The sequence below is a fragment of the Nomascus leucogenys genome, chromosome 7b (assembly GCF_006542625.1).
Source record: "Nomascus leucogenys isolate Asia chromosome 7b, Asia_NLE_v1, whole genome shotgun sequence".
NCBI lineage: Eukaryota > Metazoa > Chordata > Mammalia > Primates > Hylobatidae > Nomascus > Nomascus leucogenys.
This window is the reverse complement of record NC_044387.1, coordinates 195,826-201,825: the sequence shown is the minus strand read 5'-3', so window position 1 is coordinate 201,825 and position 6,000 is coordinate 195,826.

The window sequence follows — 6,000 nt, the reverse complement described above, 5'->3', positions numbered from 1 at the left end:
CAATAGTCCTTAGGTAGCTTGTCATCTATGTTCCATGTAACATTGATGACGTCATACTAGTTGGACATGGTGAAGAAGGAAGCGCTCTGGCCTTGTTAAGGCCATGCATGTCAGAGGATGAGCGAGAAGCCCTCAGCAGTTCTGGAGCCTGCCATATCAGTGACGTTCTCAGGGGTGCAGCGTTTGAGGGCAAGCCAGGGACAAGTTATTGCATCCTGCATCCTTACAAGGAAGAAAGAGGCACAGCATTGATGCACCTCTGTGTTTTGGAGTCAGCATGCACCACACTAGAGGATACCTCTCTGACCCCTTTATTGGGTAACGGGAAAACTGCCAGCTTTGAGTGGGGCCCAGAGAAAAAGAGGGCTCTGTTAAAGATTTGGATTGGGGCCGGGCGCGGTGGCTCATGCTTGTAATCCCAGCACTTTGGGAGGCCGAGGCAGGTGGATCACGAGGTCAGGGGATTGAGACCACGGTGAAACCCTGTCTCTACTAAAAATACAAAAAAAAAAAAAAAAAAAAAATTAGCTGGGGGTGGTGGTGGATGCCTGTAGTCCCAGCTACTTGGAGAGGCTGAGGCAGGAGAATGGCGTGAACCCGGGAGGTGGAGCTTGCAGTGAGCCGAGACTGCGCCACTGCACTCCAGCCTGGGCGACAGAGCAAGACTCCGTCTCAAAAAAAAAAAAAAGATTTGGATTGGGAGATGGGCTTCCCTGCTGCATAGATCCAATGGGTTACCGGGGGGCTTATTTGGGGTAGGAAGGACCCTATATGGCATCTCTGGCAAACTCCAGTGGAAGAGTTGTAGTGCACTGTCCTAGAGTTCTTGGACAAGACCATGCCTTCTGCCGCAGAGAACTACTCACCAAGTGAGAGCAGTACCAGGTACGCTGCCAGACCCAGGTAGAAACCGAGCACCTGCTAGTGGGACATCAGTGACCATGCGACAGGGTCTGCCCAAGAGACGTATTGTCAGATCCTCCAAGTCAGTAGGTCAGAGGCTCAGTAGCAGTTGATGGTGCAATGAAAAAGGTAGCCTTGGGCTTGGACCCAAGCGTGTCTAGTGGGTAACAGTCATTTACAGGAAGAGGTGGCAGTGTGGCCCCACATCTGCTTTGCACTGATATTTCTCCCTTAGCAGACAAGCATTCTGGTCTGGTTCGTATACGGGTCAGTTTGATGTGTTGATATGAACTGAAAATGAACCACAGGTACACTACAGTCCCACTCAGGGTGACCCTAAAGGACGATAATAGGAAATCCTCCATGGGGCTGAGCTTCCAGCAGTTCATGTGGATATCCACTTTGTGTGGAGGGAGTGGACAGAGTAGTGGCCTGAGGGAGGGACGCATATGGACTTCTGGGTTGTGACGTCCTGCTGGCTGGTCAGGGGCCTGAAAAGAGCAAGAGGGGAAGATGGGCCTACAGGAGTGGCCACGCAATATGTGCATCTTTCTCCCTCGTGTTAATACTGCAGAGGAGTCGCTGAACAGCAGGATGGATGGGATGTCAGTCAGCTGTGCCCCTGGCTACCCATGTGCTTGAACAGTGGATTGTGAGTGGAGGCGTCATGCAGAAGGGCACAGGTTAGTGTCCGCCAGCACAGGCCTTCTTTTATCAAGGCTTGTCTCATGATTACTCCTGCTGAAAGTGATCAGTGCTGAGCCCCTCCTGAGATACCATCCCTAGGGCACCCCAACTAGTTACTTAGTGGCAAGTCGGTTACAGCCCTTCATCCTTGCTGGAGTTGACATCTGCTCTGGATAAGGGTTTGTTTTCTGTATCCACAGGGTCCCAGGCCAGCATCACTATCCAGGAGCTTCAAGCATGCTCCGTGTACCAACATGGGATCATGGGTCACGTTGCCTCATGCCAAGAAAGCCATTTTATAATGAAAGAGCTATGGTAGTGTGTGGATTACCATGAGATCCACTGCTTCTCTAATATCCTGTGTTATGTAAAAGCAGCTAGGCTACTGGAAAGATGGGCTGACTTTTTAAGGGCTTAGCTGAGGTCCTGGTTCTCGGACAGTATCCTGAGGAGATGGGATATTTACACTGAATCAGAGTCTAATATATGGTCTCTGCCCCCAGTAGATACATCATGTGGATCCGAGAACAGACACAGGTCCAGGAACCCAAGAGTTAGGATTAGCTACTTCTCACCATCATTCCCAGTGACTCACACGTAGAATTTGTACATTCTGTCTCCACAGCCTTAGGATCTGCTGGATTAGAGCCTGTTTCCCAGGTAGGAACGCTTCCACGAGGGCACTCCCACTGGTTGCAGGAAGGATACCTCCGCTGAGCCTGAATCTGCAAAGACCACCAGGTTACTCTCAGCTCCTCATACTGGTGGACCAGCAGGCCACAAAGGAGGGGATACTTGATCCTGATAAATGGTGAGGAGGTAGCGTGGCTGCTGCATAATGGGGCAAGCAGGCATTGGTCTGGCACTTAGAGGATTCATCTAGGTCTGTCTTAGTGCTTCCATGCCAAGTAATGACAATGAAAAGGTCTTTTCAGCAGCCATAGCCTCTAAGAGCTCAGATGCCTTAGGGTGAAGGTCTGGGCGACGTCACCAGGCAAGCCATGGAGACAAGCTGGAATACTGGTGAGGGTGAGGCCAAGGAGGAGGTGGCTGCTGAATATCTGTTACTTGGGAGAAGCTGTAGCAGTGGGGATTGTATTTGTTCTGCTAAGCCTCTTGTATTAAGGCTTTCATAGGAGTTGTAACTAGCCTTTACTTTGAAGAATCGTGACAGAGTAGACTCAGTGTTGTAGTTGAGTAGATCTGAGGGGTGCAGGAGATGGTGTCTTCACTGATGCCCTCAGCCCACCTTTAACTGCAGTGGACACAGAGCTGCATCTCTGCCGTGTGTCTTTGCACTTCCTGCTCCAGGCCTTCTCTGATACCATGGCAACCCCTGAGCCTGTGCCGAGATCGTGCCACTGCACTCCAGCCTGGGCAACAGAGCTAAACTCCGTCTCAAAAAAAAAAAAAGGGCGAGGGGAATACATACAGGAATGGACTGTGAGGATACAAAGCCAAGAATGAATTGTAGATTAGTGCAAATTTATCAACATGGGTGCACTTCAAAGAGAATCTTTGATTCCATATTTTGGCTCAATGCCTGGGAGTAGTTATGACTGTGCCTGGTTGGCTGAATGAAGCCTGGACTCCTTGGTGGTTTACACTGATGGGAAGATGAGAATGTGGAGTGGATTTGTGAGTATGTGACATGACCTGGCTGCCACTCTCCTCTCTCTATCCCTTCATTAGACTGTTGTGTAATTAAAAAAAATAGGTTATAAATTTCTTTTCAAGATAGTAAAGGGGTACATTCAACAAAATGAAAAGGCAGCCCATGGAACGGGAGAAAGTATTTGCAAATCATATATCTGATAAGGAGTTAATATCCAAAATGTATAAGGAACTTACAAAACTCAATAGCAAAACACCAAATAACCCAATTTAAAAATGTGAAAAGGACCTGAATAGACATTTCTCCAAAGAAGACATGCAAATGACCAACAAGTATATGAAAGGGGCCCAACATCACTAATCAGGGAGATGCAAACACCACAACGAGATATGACAACGCGATCCACCTCGCACCTGTTAGGTTGGCTATTTTATATATATATATATATATATATATATATATATATATATATATATATATATAAAGGCAAGAGATAACTAGTGTTGGTGAGGATGTGGAGAAAAGAGAACCCTTGTATACTGTTGGTGAAAAGGTAGATTGGTACAACCATTATGGAATACAGTAAAAAATTAAAACAGAACTACCATGCAATCCAGCAATCCCACTTGTGGATGTATATCCAGAGGAAATGAAATCAATATCTTGGAGGATATCAGTACCAGCATGTTCATTGCAGCATTATTCACAATAGCCAAATTAGGAAGCAACCTGAGTGTGCATTGGCAGGCGAATGGATAAAGGCCAGGTGTGGGTGCTGGCTAGGGATTCTAAAATTATGGGAAAACTGGAAAATTGATATTAGGGGACCATCTGCCCCTTTGGCCATGCCCTCTCTACTTCCTGTATACAAAACTCACTCACCTTATCCTTAAGGGAGACCACTGTAAAAGTTCTAACTAGTTGCAGCATCCAGCTCAAAATTTAGGTTCTCTGACTTCTATGCAATTTGCTCCTTCAGGTCCAGAGGTAGATCCTTGTGGTCCAGTGACTTATAAAAGATTTGTCATTCATCCTCCAACAAACTCAGTGTACACTAGTTTAATCCAATGACGTATAAACTAAAACATATTTTATGTGTCCCAAACATACAAAGAAAGATTAAGGGCCGGGCGCAGTGGCTCATGCCTATAATCCCTGCACTTCGGGAGGCTGAGGTGGGCAGTTCACCTGAGGTTGGGAGTTAGAGACCAGCCTGACCCACATGGAGAAACCTCATCTCTACTAAAAATACAAAATTAGCCGGCGTAGTGGCGCATGCCTGTAATCCCAGCTACTCGGGAGGCTGAGGCAGGAGAATCGCTTGAACCCAGCGGGCGGAAGTTTCAGTGAGCCGAGATCGCGCCATTGCACTCCAGCCTGGGCAAAAAGAGTGAAACTCCATCTCAAAAAAACAAAACAAAAAACAAAACAAGAGTAAGAATTGGGTAAATACAACAAAGACCCCATATTTAGACCCAATCTCTAGTCTGTGGCACTTGCCAAATTCTGTTGAGCATAAATAGTGAAGTCCCCTTTCCTAGCAGCGCCGGCTCAGTTTTCCGGAATGTTTCTCCTTGTCTGTTACACTTCGTGTCCACATCTAGGAGGACGCTGGAGAGGAACCTTCCTGGAGGCTGCATAGTTTCTTCTATGGGATCAAATGCCTCCTGGCTTTTGTAAGGGTTACTTTAGGAGCTGAACTGTCAGAGGGTTTGAGATTGTAGTTTCTTTGGTGATACGATTTCTCCACATTTTCAGTAGTGACATTCTAGCTTCATAACATGAGTTGGGAAGGTTTCTGCCTCCTGTTTCCTGAAATGGTTATGTAGGGTTAGTATTATTTCTTCCTTAAGTGTTTGCTAGAATTCACCAGTAAGGCAATCTGGATCTGGAGTTTTCTTTGTGGAAAGGTTTTTAATTGGTAATTCAATGTCTTTAGTAATTATGAGGCCATTCAGATTTTTCTATTTCTTTTTGTTCCAGCTTTGGTAATTTGTGTCTTTCAAGAAATTTGTTCATTTAATTTACATTGTCAAGTTTATTGGCATAAAGTTGTTCATAGTTTTATAATTCTTTTAATATCTGCTGAATCGATAATGATATTTGTGCTTTCATTCCTGATAAGGTTATTTTTGTCTTCGTTTTTCTTGATTAGTCTAGCTAGAGGTTTATCAATTTTATTGAGTTTTTTAAAGAACCAGTTTTGGTTTCATTGATTACCCTCAATTGTGTATATATTTTTTATTCCATTGATTCTGATCTTTCCCTCTAATTCACTTTTCCCTCTCTCTTTCTTTCTTTCTTTCTTTCTTTCTTTCTTTCTTTCTTTTTCTTTTCTTTCTTTCTTTCTTTCTTTCTCTCCCTCTTCCTCTTCCTCTCTCTCTTTCTTCTTTTCTTTCTTTCTGACAGTCTCACTCTGTTGCCCAGGCTGGAGTCCAGTAGCACTATCACAGCTTACTGCAGCCTTGACCTCCTGGGCTCAGGCGATCCTTCAGCCTCCTGAGTGGCTGAGACTACAGGTGTGTGCCACTACCTGGCTACTGTGTGTGTGTGTGTGTGTGTGTGTAGATGGGGGTCCCACTATGTTGCCCTGGCTGGTCTCGAACTCCTGGGCTCATGCTGTCCTCCCACCCTGGCCTCCCTGCTGGGATTACAGGCATGAGCCACCACACCTGGCTCATTTATTTTTCTTTCTTTCCAGTCTATTACTTTTAGCCTATCTTGGTGTTTATATTTAACATTTCATTTCTTGAGGTAGCTTATAGTTTGTGTCTCACTTTTTAAATACATTCTGA